Genomic DNA, 18992 nt, shown 5'->3' with positions numbered 1-18992 from the left:
CCAGCACTTTCAACAATGCCACATTTGAAAAAAACACTATGAGCACGCTCATAAACTGCCAGACACTTGTAAAAGCCCTGACCAAATCCTTATGCTAAATATTTGAATGCATATGAGAAAGAAGTATGTAAAGGCTAGTTGGTTTATTTTCACTATAAATTAAAAGTCTCTATTGCTTGTTGATTGCTACTCAGCAAATGCTTTTTCTGGTCTATTGTCTGAGTTTATATTAAACTTTTTATATTAGTAGCAGAACCTGAAGCAAGAGCCCAGTGAGATACACTATGGAGAAAGGCCAGGAGTGGGGGGCTAACCTCAGAGCAGCACACCTGCAGCCATGCTTTGAAGCCGATTTACACAGTGAAGGCCATGGCAGGGCTCCCTCACATGGAGAAATACACAAGGCCCATCTCTCTGCCTCATATACCTCATAAAAAGATATATTCATCTCAAAAAAAGTAACTTGCCTGCCTCAAAACTTTGGAACAATACAAGACAGTAAGTTAACAAAACAAAAAGAAAAATCAGTGTCAATATTTTTACATTAGTTTGTTAAAAAACATAAATAACCTGTCTGTCTAAGTTAAGTTTAAACACCAAGGCCCAATCCCATTTCACCCCTTGCCCTTAACACTTAGCCCTACCCCTCTGTTTTGCACATTCATGTGTAGGGGTTGTCCTAATTGTTGTTGAGATGGAGGGGTAGGGTGAAGCGAAATTTCCCATTCCACCTTAAATGGTGCAGCCGTTCTGGTACCTGAGGTTGCTGCACCATTTAAGGTGGAACGGGAAAATTCGATAATGAAGCTGGCGATTAGAAAGCTAAGTTTAGCTTCATATCACCAAAGAATTCTTGGTGGCGATAATAAATGTCATCCCTCTCTTTGAAGGCATATGATGCTCTAAATGTATTTAAGCAGTATTTGTCACTGGAGACTGGCAGAGTTGCCTACAGAACAGCGCTAGTAGCTGTTAACGAAGTAATGTTTTTTGTGTGTGCTCTCATTTACTCAGTGACTCGTTTGATTGACTGGTGTGTAAAACTGAAGTTGTGAATGAATCGTAAGCGTCCATGCTTTTCAGTCTCCTTCGGATAAATGGCAAATGTCAGTGTGACATACCATCATTGCTATAGTATGGAGACAAAGCAGGAAAAGTTGTCCTGATTATTTTTTCAGGCTATTTTAAATATGATTCACCTGTCCTGTCATGTGATACACAAGTGAGATCACCACAGCTGGAGGCGGCATATTGGAAATGACTGGAAAACCTGGTCTCGTCTGTTTACATAAAAGTCATTGAGACGACAACTAATGATGTACTTGGTTCTTGAAGGGTTGTCCCATTTCATAGGGTTTCCAGGGGTCCCAGTTTCAAGGGGGAGGGTTACACTCAAAAACAAGAGGTAGGGGTAAAAATAAGAAATGGGATTGGACCAAAATAATTTTTGCAGAACAGTACTGCAAAAGAGAATGCTTACAAATTACGGTTACTGCTGAAAAAAGCAGAGATTCGGTCAGAAGTGAGGATTCTTCACCACATTTGTATATATTAAAGAGGGGGTATTTTATTATGACTTGAATTTGAATGAACAGTTACTATTGTATGTACAGTCTTGTTTAACAGTTTGTTTTTGTCATTAGGACTGAAACAAATGGAAGAAGTCATAAATGCATACTCAAACCTGTCTATACAGAATTCAAACAAAACAAATGTGTAATTAAATCTGTACAAAGCTATATTTCCTTAATTATATCTAAAGAGTATAGCAAAACAAAACTAATAACTCTAAAGGTGAACAGTCACTGTTTAATCACATATAGACTAAGTACATGTTTTATACTGCTATTTTAAAATAACAGCACATGTACCCTCCCACCCATACAAGTGGATGCTGAACATTCTAGGTATGCTTTGCAATCATTTATAATGTATGCAGATAGCAATGCTGAATACTGAATGATCAAACAGAAGCATTTACTTGAGACTCAGGCTTTGTTTAGTGATATGAATACACTCACATGTCCGTGTACCTCATTGTTAAGAAGAATTCCTCCATCTCTGCCAAAGAGCCTTTCAGTCATGCAGCCTGAAGTCATCTAGGGGTTTGGTCTCATTCACTGGAGAGTCCAGTGATTACTACTTATCTTTCTGACCGTTCATTCTTTCCCTGCCTTTCACAGCCTTTTTTGCGCTCTCCCTCTCTCTCTCCATTATTCTACTGGATCTAAAGATGGACTACTGAGTGAAAAGATGACCTTGGGGTCAGACACTGCAATACAGCTTGACATGCAATCAACATTAGTATATATTTAGCTATTTATCAATTGTTTAAATAGTCTGACATTGACAATATTTATATGCAGTCCAATGAAATCATTTTTTTCTGAACAGTCCTCTGCAATCACTAATCACTGTCAAATTACACTGCGACATATTGTAAACATTTATAAATTCTGTTTATGTAGAACAGCTCAAAGAGAAACCATCCTCTGTACTAAAGCTGTCTAATTCTAAAGAATCTTTTGAAAAATGTACACTACATCTGCTTAGAAATCTGCTTAGCTTAGAACTGAACAGACCTGTGTTCTACTCTGAGGCCTATTACTGCATCTCTCCAGGCCAGGCAAAAATGCATACACTGTGGAGCCACACACTAATGCAGGCCAGCACTCGACAGTGTGAGGCTGGACACGTTCCTCTGTGATTCGATCTGATCTGATCCGATCTGATCTGACGGCCGCTGTAGCCCTCCTGCTTCTCCTCTCATCCCCCTGACAGCTGCAGCAAAGCAAGCTAGCACAGATCACACACACATACATAGACTAAATGACCTGCTGGCCTACTAAGCCCGCAACATATGAATGCTGAGAAGAATAGCAAGCCAGACATAAAAAAAAATTCCTTGAACTTAGAATAGGCAGCAATAGACAGCAAAGAAGGGTAAGACAGCTGAATATCTAAATCTGCACAATATAAAGGTAAACAGATGTTTTACGTGAGTAGAGGTAACACTAAGCAGTACTATTTGCTCTAAAAGGTGAGAGTAATGCATTAAAACAAGTCAGATAAGGAACCAAATATAAAGTGCAAAGTGTAATGATATTATATATAGCAGGGCATAAAGTACAGGCTGCCTGACCCTGAACTGACACCAAAGGCGGTCTTGTTAATCTGACAAATCCCACAACAGTCTTACCACCCACCAGCCTGCTCTCTCTCTCTCTCTCTCTCTCTCTCTCTCACACACGCACACACACGCACACTTTATAGAAGGAAAAATGTATCATTACAGGAATGAGTTTGGAGAAAAAATTTTATTATTATTTTCCTGCACATATAGTCAATCAGCAAAGACATGTTTGGTGTCCAAATTTTCCTTCTTTGGTTCAACACTAGTGCTATAAGATTAACACTGCATACAAAGTCAATAAATAATAGTAAGCATGTTTCCAAAACTTCCATCAACTCAACTAAACCATATGCTTATGTAACACTTGTTGATGTGGTTTTAAGACATGACATGATTTTGGCATCAAACATGTTTTGGCTGATAGACTACATTTATGTAGCAAGATACTTTTTTCCTGAACCATTTCTGTTAGTCTGTTTAACTTAAAATGTCCTTATACAGTAAAAGGCAGCTTTCAAATGTCATTACAAAAAGTAGAAAAAAACTAAGTTACAAAGTTTTGATATGAAAGTGACATTATACTTATTTGCATGATCTGAACAAGCAGTATACATCATATGCCAGAGTAGAACCTAAAGAATGTAGCATGTGTACTGGGACAGGCTGTGTGTACATTTAGCAAAGCCTCCTGCCCCAGTGAGACCTGGAGTAATCTATCACTAAGAGAGACCTGCAGGATTATCAATACATCACATTAGATCAGTTTATCCCAGGCTTCACCTGTGTACTTGAGCTTTATTGAGCAAAGGACTGACTTCAGAGTCTGGATGCTCTCATGCCATCAAAGGCCTCATTATTCTCCTGACATAGGGGCCCTTACATATCTGAATGTTAAACTAAATTACAGGACAATAAAGCAGAGCAACGACAATAAACCACTTACCATGCAAACACATGCATTTCAGTGTAAATTCACAAAGAAAACTTTCCTGTGTGAAGTTCATGCGTTATATATTGGTTTTGTTCAGGAATATGCCAGGCTTCATTTATCAAAAGTGGAGCTTAAAAAGCATAGCACAAAACATAGAGTGGGATTTATCAAAGGTGTGGAAAGCACTGATTGGAGTGTAAATGGCCTCGTCTGTTGATAAATTTCAGCTGGGTGTAAAGTGGCAAGGGCACGCACACAGTGATGAATTACCATATTCCCGCCCTTTTACTTCCATTTATGGTTAAAAAAACGCATTAAGATGCACAGGTAAGAATGGAGCCACGTTACAGAAACAATGCGCGAAAAATTTTAAAATATTTTCAGGTTTTATAATGAAGCTTAAATGGGTTAAATTCAATTGCAAAAAAACTTTACTTCCATAGGCAAAAGTGGTTTTATTTTTGCATCAATGGACAATCTCAACTTATCTTTATATTCCATAGAGTAATCAAATAAACTGTATGTGATTTATGCTTTGTGGGATCTACTGAAACATCTAATTCATAAGTGTGGTGGAGATAACTGCATTCAAATGCAAATATGGCCTGCACAAAAATGCAATGAATGGAAATATAATAGGGCTACTATTTTATTTCAGTTTTACTTGCTTGAAGGCTATTTATTTTAGGCAACTTATGCAGAATATTTATTTAGCCCACGCACTGCAGTACAGCATTTGTATTCAAACTATGCCACACCAAAACCTTGCATCAGCACAGTCTCTGAAATAGAACCACTTTTCATTGTCAGTATTTGGTTCACTCAACTGCACCCGATCCAGCCTGACACAGTTCAACAAGGTCATTACTGAAACACTAAGATTGAATTATCTTTCATCATTGTCCCTTTGCATTGTTCTGCTCTGCAATAATTCAAATAACAAACACAAATGCAAACCTGTCACCTACATGACAGCAGAGTTTAAATAAGAAAACTGGGAGAAACTAAATAAAAAAAAAAAACAAAAACAAAAAAAAAAAACAACAACAACAACAATGACTGATATGACCTTGTGGTGTAAACCTGGAAAACTGATCTAAATCTTTTAGGAGTGTTCTACAGTTCATGATTTCCATGTGGCCTCTTAGGAACAGATAAGTGATGTTGCTAAGAAGCAATCATAACCATACACATAAATAGACTCTCTATTTCTGTCCACATAAGTGTAATTAAGAGGTGTAAGTTTTATAGGACTCACAGGTGTCTTGATGTACAGAAAAATCATTTTACATGTTTGTCTACTAGCAGGCAAGTTTGTCTTGCATGTGCAAAACTAAAAACGAGCAAGTAACATCTAGAAAAATGTAGTAGTGAATGCTGTCAGATTCCAAAACAATTGAGTCAGTTCTCCTACATACCTCTATACTGATCCAGCATATGAGTATTATAATGTATAGAGTTCAGCCCGGACAAAGACTAAACATAGAGGTCGAATTGATTCCCTTGGACTGCATTAAAATACAATTAACAGAAAAGTGCATTAACAATAGCTCCAATTTGATCCTGTATAGATTAGCAGCAATTCATAATTCATTAACCTTGGGTGACTTAACTGCATGGATTAATTTTTAATTTTACTTCAGAGCTCTGACAGAGCGATGGTGAGGTCAGCTTCATGATGTGTCACGACATCACACTGGCCGAAGACAGAAATCTACAATGACACTTTATGGTATGTAAAGCACGTAAAAGAGGAATGCGAAATGTTGCTGTTTCAAACTGTTTTAGCCACAGAGACAAGTATATCTGACAGCATGACCATTTAAATTGGTATGGGCATTAAAAGAATGCCCATACTGTGAGTGGGATCAAGGCCAGATTAACGTCTTGAAGCTGCCTGCAAAATGGGACAGACTAGACGGCTATAATGATAGAGGACAAAGCGAGAATGAAAGATTTGGCCTGCTACAATTGCGCGGCTCTGCCGGGTAAGGGACAGAAAATGCCTGGAAGCAGCGGATCAATACAGACATTAAACCCAGTCTGGCCCAAGTCTGGCCATACACACACACTGGAAGTAGTGTGGCCAGAGAGTAGAATGGCAAGAACAAACACATAGGCTTATTTCATATGCAATGAATCTACAGAGAGATAGATGACCAGCTATATACGTGACACAAAGCATTCAGCAAAAAAGCACCATTGTCAGCGAATATTGAAATCGATCGGCATGAAAATTCAATAGGACCTGTTCAGAAATAGCCATTTTGCAAGCAGACAAGCAGCCCAAGCTTTAAATGGAGTCTACTGGCCCATCCATTTTAATACTATACCTACACATCCATATATTGACCAGCATACGATCGCGCTGCTCACCATTTCAATCCCAAACAAGCAGATCTAAATCTTGATTTAGAACAATCGAATGAGTTATACACACATAAAAGCAAACAGAAACAAACACATACACGCACCCTGACCCAATGATGGAAGACTTGCCTCACCTGTTCATTTAATTCAAATCCAGGGTATTAAACACTTTACAAACAAGTAGACGCATTTACATACACACATACAGATACACATACACAGACATACAGCGTAGCGCTGTGCTAGAAATGCTTTGATGGAAGGCCCGTGGAGGAACCAAACACTTTCAGACAGACAAATGGTAGTTGTATGCTGAGCTCCACTAGAATGTTACATATCTAAATATGAACAGTAAAGTCTTAGAGCAAATCAGATTATAATAAGAGATGGAATTTAATCTATTCACTCCCTCACAGCCTCATCAAGTGGAGTTAGAATGGCACCACAGATGTGGGATTAGATTATGTCTTTTCCCTCTGTAATCCCTAAATTTGCTAATGGAGGCAAGCTTCATCACATAAAGAGGAGAAGCTGGGTGGGAATTCAGCTTATGAATGGACTAAAATCCTGGGAAACTGGCATTTTATCCAATGGATTTAGATCTAATCTCATAACAAATTTAGAAATACCTGGGGATGCACCAATATGCGAGGGGTCACCGCCAATATTTTATATTTACATATCTGCCAGTGCTGATACCTAAACATTAATACAATGATGAAATACATCTACTTAGATTAACATTACAACATTTAGTTTTAAAGAAGAAAAAAAAAAAGGATGACCGGTATTGGCATCGGCAGATGTTCAAGCTTTGAGTATCAGTATTGGTATAGGTAGGGAAACAACTTATCATGCCACCTCAAAAACTGCTGATACACTTAAGTGACGGACTGCTTAGTGAACAGATCACAACACTAATATGAACAGATGGGAGAGTCAGCTGTAAAGGGGAGCAAAAAGGGGACCTTTAAATATGCACTTCAGCACCTTAAAGATTATTTTTAAAAGTTTGACATGCTTGTACTGCATGTCACAGTGAGAGATATTTCTGTGTACAAACCACAAACACATATACCATAAAACTTTCAAAACTCATCTTCTCTACTGTATCACAAGCAAAATCCGCCAAGCTGAAGATTGTGATGAATGGCAAAAACAAAAACAAAAAACTATTCCAATATGCTGTCATCAGTGATAATAGAGGCATTAACATTCAACGATGCTCCTCTGTGTCTCTTTGAAATGCTCTTTACCTTTTTTCGGCACCAAAATCAAACCACCGCATGCTTCCCATATCAATATTTTACAGCCTGCTTAATGTGAATTTAATGATACCAATCTCCTATTTAACATCAGTGTGTTCTGTAATGGAAGACTGGTGGTGGGGGGTGATTGGAAGGTGGGAAGGGAGGGTTTGAGGGAGTGGGGAGAGCAGCAACTCCTCTCCTGAAAAAGGTGGAGCTACTGGAAGCCGCTGCTGTAATTACCACCCCTCCCACTGCACGAATCACTCAGCCATGATGTTTAGCAGTATATAGCACATGGGGATAAAGCCCAGGAGGTAGCTAAGACTGGCTCTTAATGAGCTAATTAGGTTTGTTTAGGCAGCTTTTACACATTGCAGGTAGGGAAAAGAGGGGAGGGAGAGGAGCCCCCTGGAAAGAACAAGAGGAGAGGAGAGGAGAGGAATGAATGGTCAAACAGGTTTCTGTGCTTGAACGACAGAATGAGATGAAGTTTTCCCTGTGTTCTGATCTCCAGTTCACACCAAAACACACAGACTCACACTCTTAAACACACACACTGGATTAACTGTCTGCACAACACCTGGTGCATGCTCATACTGACGCACATGCATCAATAAATATAAACAATCACACCTGTTCACAAACCAGAAAATATATTTGACTAATATGATCTTTCTCTCTCTCTCTCTCTCTCTCTCTCTCTCTCTCTCTCTCTCTCTCTCTCTCTCTCTCTCTAACTCTCTCATTCTCCCTCTCTCTCTGTGGCCTGAATGTGATCTACTGCAACAGGAAACTGGTTGACCACAAGACAGTCATACATTATAAATGAAGAATTCATGGGAATTGTTAGCTAGTGAGCACACAAACATTGTACAGAACAACAACTCAGATGATTAACCCCTTAAACCACAGTAAGTATGATTAACCTAATATATGTTATGTAGTTATTAGAACAGGAAATTGTGATGCTTAGGTGCTTAAGCTGTGGTGCTTAGGGTTTAAGGGGTCATAGGAGCTGTGGTATAAGAAAGAAACAAACAATGAAAGAACAAGTGACAGGAAGAAAATAGAAGTAAACAATATCAATGCCATTGATAAACTGCAGAAAACATGAGGAAATTAAGGCTCACACTCTTCCCACAAGATCTGCAGAGCAAAATAAAGAAGCACTCCTTTCACCTCTTTCTGTGTGGGTGGGTAGTAAAATGAGAGGAAATCAAAGAGACAAAGTGTCTAGACACAAGCAAACGAGGCAGCACGCTAATATAACCCAAGAATGATTCACATGAATCAAACACCTTTAAAATGTTTATTCTTTCTTGTAATGGTTTTTCAGGTTGGAGAGGCACAGTTGTACATTTGTATAAAGATGTACAAAGATGCAGTAAAGGCAAAGAGTGGCAGTTCAAACACAAGTCCCAGTGGAAGAAATCCGCAGGACCAGCAGGCAGTTGTCAACTGTAGCACACAAAAAGGCTGAAAAATGTGGACGGTATGACTTTACTGTAATTATGCTGCTACATATTGAGATGTTCTGAGAAATACATGAAAAACATAACAGCGAATCCACACAGGGACAAAGAAAAGTATGGATTTCATTAGTTTGAACAACATTTATGATCAATGCATCATATAAGTATCCTGACTGATTAAAACAACTCAAGTGCAATATGTTAGGATGCCCAAAGCTAACAATAAAAAAACATTTCAGACTGGTTAAAAGGCATATTTCAGCCACCATTATTGCAAAGGTCAACACTGTGATAATGATTAATGAATGACATATTGTATTTATCAGTTAGCCTTTTAAATTAGGCCAAAAAGAAAACAAGCTTGTCCAGTAGTACAAAAGTTAAGGAGGCAGAAGTCAAGATGCTGGCAGGAATGGTGAGCAGGTCCAAAAACAATGGAAGTGGCAAAACCAGCACAATGGGACTACAACAAATAATAATAAAAATCTGAGAAATAAACTAGGAAATAAATTAGGAAATAAACTAAAAACGCTGAACTCAAACTATAAAAGAAACATAACAGCAAAAAACAGAGCAAGGCAGAATGACAAGAAACAGTGCAGGGCAAGCAGCAAAGGTTAAAAAGCCATATAAGGTATATAAACTCTAAACACAGACAAAAAAAGTACCTGAAAGCAATGACAAAAAGGCAGGCTACAGACTAGACAGAGGTGGAGAAGATAATAAAGGAGCAGATCCATGGAGGGGACCAAGGGCAGGTACAGAAAATGGCAAAGACAAACAGGAAACCATACAGATAGTTACGTCGGGTATGTATTAGTCTAGATACCTGCAAGCATGTTGTGAGGTAATTTACCAAATTAATGATAGCGTATCATTGTATCCCCTAGCCCCAGCACACAATAAATTCTGGCAGGATCTGGCACATTCCAGCCAGGCATGTGTTACACTCTTTCTGCAAAACACCATATTGAAGCTTTTAACACCTCAAACCCACAGGCCAGTGAAGCAGTGCTGACTCTTGCTCTCACCAAGCCTTGTCTATCTGTGGGTGTGTATGAGGAAGGATCATTGTGGAAGTGTTTCAGAAGCTCCGCAATACAGCCATTAGAGCAGAGCCCTTCAGATTCTCAGCGACAGGTCATCGCTTGTGTTCATGTTCAGAACAAGGAGGTTTGTAGTAATGTTTATTTCTCTCTTTGGATCTATTTCTCTCTAAGAACTATATATACATAAATACACAGGTGAAGCATGTCTTTCACAGTCCTTGGATTCATTTCATCTATGTCAGTGGTGTGTGTGTGTGTCTGTGTGTGTGTTTCGGGGGAGGGAAGCAGAGGTTAAACTCGTACTCCTGAAGTGTTCCCAGCAGAGATTAATCATTTTGTGCTGGAATGCAGCATCATAGCCATAAATCATCAGAGCTGACCTCTCTCTCTCTGTCTTTCTCTCCGTGTCCTTCTCTCTCCCTCTCTTTTTCTCTCTCATCTTTCCCCTTCACCCTCTTCCTCTCATGCATGCAACCTCTGAGAGACAGTTAGGAACAGCAAGTGTAGAGACAGAACAAACTAAACTGTGGCTCTCTTCACTGAAGTACATCTCAAGTACATTTTAACTGCACGTACAGTACATTATCCCAGGTTAAACAGACTTTAATTCCCCATGCTTCTCCACAGTCTATTATCTGTAAATGACAGCACACTTAAACCTAATCAAATGTTCAGCTACTGCTCGTGTGGAGATCTGACCTCACTTCAGATAATCTCTGCTGTATATCATGACTTAGTTTATCGAACATTACTTTCTTTCAAAAGAACAGGAAAAACACTTTATATGTGAGAGGGTTTAAGTCTTCTCTATGTGTACTTAACTACCATTGTAAAAAACCTCCTGAGATGTTATGTGATCCCGGCCTCTAACTAAGGGGCAAAACCTGCACTCTCTAACACAAACCAACACATTCTGGGTTGTGGAGTTTAATTTTATTACAATTATTATTATTATTTGTATCCATTTGTTCTGTATTTTGTCCATCTTATGCACTTCATAGCTCTATGCCTATAGTCCAATGTATGTATTTTAATACTCATTTTCAAATGAAAAATATTTAAAAATTTTGGCAGCTGGACTATGTCTAAAGCTCCTCTTATTTTCTGTCGGACTTCCTAAAAATTCCTGTCTCTACCTTCTGTTTCCTGCACCCCACTACTCCCCATTCCTTAGTTATATCTATGTTTATCAAAGATTGTCTGGCCTTCTAGCTTGAATTAGAAGCCACCCAAAACACCAGCCCCATTACTGAGTTTTCTCTTCTTCTACAGACACACAATCTCTTCTCATATTACAACCATATGCTAAAGATGTAGTTGAAACTCACAAAATTACAGTAAAGAACATGAACTCTTGAACCTTAACACCTAAAAAACCACTGTGTTACCAGTCTGTGCTCTATTCTGGCAGACAGTGTCTGTCCGCCCCAGCAAAGATCTCAGTGATGGGACATTTAAGGCACTGAGCTAAAGCTCTCCCTCAGCCGCCAAGTAGATGTGTTTAATAGCAGCTGCCCACTCCCTTATGTTCCTCTCTCCAGCAGAAACACCAAAAAAATGCAAGTGTAATCCAAGGTGAAGTGCCAGGCCCCAAGCACTGCAATTACCGTCAAGTCCTCTGCTGAGCCTGTGGATCCTACTGCAAGGACAGGTGGGAGGATGCTAAAGCAGAACCTGCTCTCACACAATAGACTAGAAGATGAAGCGAGGGAGATTTGGCCAAAAACAGTCTCTATACCTTTGCCAAAATATTATTATACCTTCTTCAGCTGTGCATGTGGGGTATAGGTTGAGCCATTTATGGTTTAATTACTGTAATTAATTACAGACATTTTGTTTTTCACAGGACCCCACACAGCTGACTTGGTTATAAAGCTTTTCTGATATTATTTATAACTCCTAAACTGTTTCTCGATGTTGTGCACCTGCCATTATATTTCACTAAGGTACCTACCATGTTTTCATTTAGACCACTGTATAATTTACAACAACTGGTAGTCTACCAGATCCATTTCTGACAAACATAATTCACCGGTTTTCTCATACCTTGGTTCTCAAACCAGTCCTCAGGGCCCCCCAGTCAATCCATATCTTTGCTCTAACCCAGAACTAACACATTAAGAACACTGAATACCTAGTACAGGTGTGGTGTTAGAGCAAAACTTTTGACCATTTGGGGGCCCTGATAATTCTGCTATCTTAAGAAAGGTTCACTTTTTCATTGTCTCTACATGCTCCTTGGGAGCTTTTCCTGTCACTATTAAAAAAGTGCAAAATGTACTTAAATATGTTCTGATGGACTGGGATGCACCTGAGGCTGACAATCTGGCTTAACTGATTTTAGAACACTGCAATTGATGACAACAATATTTGATGCACAAACATGCAATCACTTTTCTGAACTTATTTTCAAATGTTTAAAAGTAAAAAAGACTGTTGCCTACTACTATTTAAATAGCTGTTCCAGTCACATTTGTGTATTCAGTGTATTTTTAAAAATAATTTTGAATCAGAAATAATTAAATCAGTGAGAGATGTGACATCTGATGATGCACTGGATTGTTTCCCAAAGCGTAATAGAATCAAACTGGCATGACGTCAGAGATTTACACACCTAATAAATAAAATTTAACTGAATTGAATTCATTTGGGCATAAAGTTTCTCTGAAAGAGGACACGCATTGCTAGGAATGGTGCAGTGATGGGGTTTTTGGGAAGCCCTGCTGTAACTCAGTACGCAGCTATGGCCATCAGGGAGGGGAAAAGTGGGGCGGGCCGGTGACGGATGCCTGTGAGGCTGTTCCTGTGTGATGTGGGGTGAAGATAGACTGCTGGGCCATGGCCAGCCCGGCATCAAGTTTACCCTCGCAATAAGACTCCATCAATCAGGGACTCCCTCTTTCCTTGCTCTAAACACACACACACACACACACACACACACACGTAAACACGCTTGTACACACAACGGCCCAGATCTGAAAGGTCAGCGTGATCGCCTGACTCTCCTAATCAGTGTGAGGGCCTGTTAAAGCTTACTGCTCCCTTGTGGCAGGGCATGCTGGTCTCCATTCCGTCTCAGTGTAATGCAGACCTGGCTCTGTTCTGAAGACTGGCCAGGTGAGTGCCTGGTGGGGCTTTGCAGTGCTTAGTGCAGGGAAAAGTGTGGAAAGAAAGGCTGCGAGAGTGGCTGGATTATGTAGTACTTAAGGCTAAGGCGTCTAGGTCTTTGGTTTGACACTCTGACCTAGTTACCAGGAATCAAAGTAAAGCTGAGCTATAGGGTTACACTGTGGGATGTCAAGTAGAGTTAGCAAATCAGCTAGTTATGGCTGCAGTACAGAAGTGGACTACTTAGTAGCTGTGAAATTATCATTGTCCTGCTCTAAAAATGCAAAATGGAGCAGATTCCAGATGAGCAGCTGTCTATCAGCACTTTGAACATCTGAAACCACCTTTTTTATTATTTAAACCCTTTCCCTAGGACCTCTCTCACAAACACATTTAAGAAAAAACTTAGGAAGATACTGGTAAATGAAGCCCATCGTTCTTAACTTTTTAGATCACTAGTTTTTACTCCACATATAATATCCTTTGTTCCACAGTCCACACAGTCCATATATGGAAACTAAGCTGCAAAAACAAACCATAACATTACATTTATACACCTATTCAGCCTGCAGCAGTTTAGCCTCACACAGTCTATGAGCCTGGACTGCTTTTGGAATGAGGCACAACACGGCAGCCGATGAGAACAGCTCTTGTTCACAGATGCTGGTCTTTAAGGCACAGTAACAAAAATGGACACGGGTCCTTTATGCAAGATTACTCTTCAGAACAAGATGTATGACGCAAGATTTCCAAATAACAAAAATGATGAATATGACATTCTGAATGGCAGTGCATGAGGTTATTGTCCAACACCCCCACACAGGCACCACAGTAATCTCCTAATCTGCTCTGGGCTGGAATCAGCACCTGCATCTGTCAAAGAGCACAGGAGGGTAGAGGCCATACTCCTGAGGTGCCAACACACAGGCTGTCAGATTCTGCCTCTCTCTTTCTCACATACACAAACACAGAAACACCTCAGCATTCCGTGACCTGCCACCGCGTGCAAGTGAGGAAAGAGAGGTGATACATTGATACTGGCAGCTCGTACCAAGCCTACGGCCACCAGGTCCACACCACTGCCCAACGTGGCACACATGAAATCACATCCACATAAAAAGCATCCATCGTCCAACATTCATTATCACATCCCAACACAACACCTTTCTTGTACTCGGTCACTACTCCGCATCCCTTCACCTACCCACAAAACACACTCTAAGGACCCCACACCCCTCGGCTATCATATCTCCCTGTTCTCCTTCACACACGGCTAGTGTGCATGAAGGACATGGGGGCTGGATGGGGAGTGGGATAATGATGCAGCTGTTCTGCACGCTGCAAATGGACGCCTGCTCCAATAGCTGCAGCTCCGGGCCTGTGCACACCGGCCAGAATTTTAGCCTAACAATGATAATTTGTTGAATAGGGTCAGGCTTATGTGACAGTAATGAAGATTGATAGCTTCTATGTGCACCTGCTGGTGCTATTGGGGAGCATATAGATGTACACACAGCAGGCTAACCCAGATCCTATGCTCTTTATGTGCACAGGTAGAGAACTGCCTACTTGTACTCAAACACACACACACATACACATACGAATGCATGAGCACATCTAAGAGAACGTCCTCCAGTAGCCTTGGAAACAGTGAGTGGTACACAAACCTAAAACACTGCAACTTAAGAGAGGAATGAAGGGTCGAGCCTCTGCCATGCTTTGATGTGGCTGTTGCTCTGAAATGCATCAAACAAGAGTGGAGGAGGGAAAAGACGTACAAACACATGCATGTTTGTTTTCATACAATGCCAGGACATAAGGTCATTGTCACGGTCAACATAAACTTGTACTGCCAAAATGGAAACTACAGGAGAATAAAAAAGTAATGGTTTTATATGTACGAAGGATTTTCTAAGCCTCACCCTAAACATAACCCTAGCCTAACATTTGCAACAAATAGAAATGGTTTTGCTTGTTCAGGTTTAAATAACTAAAACATGTAACTTTCATTAAAAAGTGCTTTATAAAGTCGGACAATATTTTTGGTCCTGACATTGTAGGTTTTCCATGTGTTTCTATGGTTTCTTCAACAAGAACCATACATCTTTCTACATCTTTTTGTCCTGAAAATATACAAAAACAAAGACACACACAAACACATTTTGAGACACAGCTGTGAGAGCTGGAGTCTACCCACAGATAATTTGCTGCATTTACTGGCATGAACATCTCTTACCCAGAGCTCTGATATACCACTTAATGTACAGACAATGTCTGGGTTCAGTAAAGCTCATGTGAGGACAGCATCTGCTTGTTTTTTTGGAGATCACTGAGGGAATCAAAACGTTAGGGCCAGGGATGCCCAGGAGATCTTCTGTGAGCTTAAGGGGCTAAGGCCACACACATATACATACACAAAGCAAGTGTCACAAAAGTGTGACCAGCTTGCTCTGCAAAGGCTGGTTGGAGCTCATGAAGTGCCAAGTGGGCCAGGCTGAGGGATTGTGTGTGACATGCATGGCTGTCCAGCACTAAAGCTCCTTCACTGTTGGGGCTGCAGATAACTGTGTATGTGTGTGTGTTCATGTAAGTTATCCAGGCTTGGAGCTGTGCAAATCCACCAACTCGGATGGCTTTCACACACATATACACACACCTGGTGACGAGGGGCCCAATAACCAGGTTTGGCAGGCGTCAACAGGATTGTGGGCTTATCTGCAAAATCTTCAGTCCCTCACAATGTTGCGTGCGTGCGTGTGTGTAAGCCCACAGCCTGTTTATCAGGCTATTTGTCTGAATCAGTAATGAGCAAAGGAGACGTAAGAGATCCTATTGGACCTTTTTCCACTTATTTATCCAGCATCCATCTGAATATTTAAACTAATTGAAGCATACAATGCGAGCTGGCGCATAAGGAAGGGATCAGGAGGAGGGAGGGAGCAAGTGAGGACGGAGAGATACAGAACTAAGCAGGGATAAAAGTGCGAGGCCCAGCGGGGAACGACATCTCTTCATCGGCCTCTCTATCTACTGCCTCCTCCGCATGGCGCAGCATGCACACAACAGTGGGTGCAGTCAATCAGCGGCTCTAACTCCTGCAGACTCGCCACTGAAAAGCAACAGTTTCAAATGCAGCCAAAGCAACTTTTTTTACAGAGAGTAATACGAACAGACACACGAAGACGAAGCTAAACAATCAGTTGGCAAATGCCGTCAAGAACATTTTTTGTAATAAGAGTGATGCAGGAGCTGTAATCCTACAAGGAAAAGGAGGGAGACAGAAAGAGAAGGCATGAGTTTAGAATGCGGCAGCCTCAGAAGCAGAGGCTAGGGAGTTGTGTCACTTAATGTGAGATATACTTTGTCAATAAAGGGCCATTTTTCTGATACGCAAATTAAACAAGCACAAACTATTGTTTAAGGTGATGCATAGGGGCAGGGATTCTCAACATGGGCCAACGAAAAAAGCAAGCCCTCGTCTGCATGCTACTAAATGCTTTTAAGACTAATCTTACTGTCACAATACGTGGTGCACAAATATAACAAACATTTTTCAGCCACAAAGTTAGCAAAAGTCAAACTGATAAAAAAAAAGGATTTGTTCACGTCAGTGCTGAAAACTTGTACGAATGCAGCTGACAAAATCTCAGTATTTGCGACCAGCTTATTCAATTCAAACGAAGAACGCATGGCAATAAACAAGGTTTATAACAAAATGGTAATAGTGAAAAACTCCTATGTTTTGGAAGAGAAGAACAACCTAAACATACATGTGGCCAGGATCACTGAAGACAGAACATCAACTTATAAAAAAATAAATAAATAATACTAATAATAATAAAAAAAGCTCTCTCAAGACTTTTCTTTTGTTGACTGAATGATCTTGCAAGTACATTTCCCTTCGCACTCGGAAATAAAGGTACTAAACTGTGATTGGGTCAGTACCACTCTTGTCACTGGGGTGGTACCCCTCAAGGGTACATCTCAGAACTTTTAGTCAAGGAACATAATTGTCCCATAATCCATTGAAATTACATTTTCTAAGTTGTACTGACTCCACACCCAGTCTCGCCTCCGAGCTTAATATTTTATTGCTCTGCTTTAAAACATTAAGTTATAAAAAAGGTACAAATACATACTTTTTAGCTGGGAAAATGTATTTAAGGTACACAATTGGACTTTTAAATTGTCTGTACCTTGATGAATGAAAAATGTCACTACTTGTAATGCTATTTTGCTTCCTTTTCTCAACTATTTGAGTTTAGTTTCATTGCTTTGGCAGTAATGTAACTCTTATCAATCCACATGCCAGTAGAGCAGTGTTGAACTGAACTGAGTGTATGAGAGAGAGAGAGAGAGAGAGAGAGAGAGAGAGAGAGAGAGAGAGAGAGAGAGAGAGAGAGAGAGAAAAAACACATTACACACTAAGTGTACGCCTGTTGGCCTGTGAGCTGAGAAAAGCTTCCACTCTGAGCAGTTCAGCTGTGTGTTAGAAGGGTCCAGCACAGGCGGACAGTCACCCAGCACCGAGCTCATCTCACACAGGCTTGCTCTCTGTGCGCTCCGAGCCTGAAGTGGAGCTAATGGGCTCGCTGCAAAACTGTGGAAAGCAAAAGCAAACTGCAAGAGTGGACATAAAATATAAAGCACCGCTCGCTGCTCTCAACTACACATGAGCCGAGCGCTGCTGTGAGATGGACCGCTGTGCTAGAGGAGCAGTTAGCGCACACAGACGCTGCCGAAGCCTTTTTTGATGCTATTTACGAGCCTTTTTTAGCAGACACAGCCAATGTCAGTAGTAAAACACAGCGGTAATGCAGACTCAGGCCGGTACCGGAGATATGCCTGCAGGAAGACCCACTAAAACGATCCACAACAAGGATGGTGACACCAAGAGGCAGAGCCAGAGTCATATTTAGGCTTTGAATAGTCTGAATGTTTATACGTTTGTGTTTAGGCTACGCAGGTCGTTTGCTGTGACCTCAGTCCGAGCACTACCCGTCCGGGTCTGAGTGTCATTAGTACAGCGAGCCAATATGGGGAAAAAACAGAAAGATGTGAAGAAATTCTTACCTGTACCGGACAACGTAGTTTTCACAGCGCGTTCATTTCCCTCAGGAAACTTTTCTCTGTCTCGGGTTTGCTTTTCCAACGCCGAATCGATCGATAGCTACTTCTTATTTTTTACCTTAAAAATTCGCTCGCGAGCGAGTGGCGCGAACCAGCGACTCAGGGGAATACGCAGCGCGCGTTGGTGAGGCGACGGGACGCGTCCATGCGGGGCTTACCCGTCCAGTGCTCGACCTGGCGGGTGGAGGTAAAGGAGCAGAAAAAGAAGCAGGTAAAAGAGTGAAGCAGCTCCCGCGTCCGCAGCGCGCAGCCTCTGTGGGGGCAGCTGTGCGCGAGCGCGGCTAAAGCGTGACGGAGCGCGGACGCTACCATTCAGCGAGGAGCATTCACACACAGCCAGTCTGCTCGCTCATTCAGCTTCAGCACTGCACAGCAGCTTCTGCAGGCACTGCGCGAACGCTTGTGTATATGTATCAGCGAGTTTTTAGGTCTTTGTGGGGACCAGAAGTCCCCGGGTTGATAGAAAGGACCACACTGCACGTGTGTGTGTGTCGCCGCGTATTTATCAAGTATGGGGGCAAAACATTCCTAATGAATTAGTCTTTGGTC

General features: G+C 41.0%; 1 protein-coding gene across 2 annotated transcripts in view; it reads right to left on the bottom strand.

Annotated features, from left to right (window-relative positions):
* Nucleotides 1-18695, bottom strand: part of tenm2 (teneurin transmembrane protein 2) — a 384812-nt gene extending 366117 nt beyond the window's left edge. For both annotated transcript variants that reach the window (XM_037540529.1, XM_037540530.1), the window contains exon 1: nucleotides 18387-18695. The gene's annotated coding sequence lies outside the window, so the exon portion shown is untranslated. The remainder of the gene's footprint in view (nucleotides 1-18386) is intronic.
* Between the last annotated feature and the right edge of the window lie 297 nt (nucleotides 18696-18992).

Source organism: Pygocentrus nattereri, chromosome 8 (genome assembly GCF_015220715.1).
Source record: "Pygocentrus nattereri isolate fPygNat1 chromosome 8, fPygNat1.pri, whole genome shotgun sequence".
Taxonomy (NCBI): Eukaryota; Metazoa; Chordata; class Actinopteri; order Characiformes; family Serrasalmidae; genus Pygocentrus; species Pygocentrus nattereri.
This window is presented reverse-complemented; position numbering and strand designations above follow the sequence as displayed.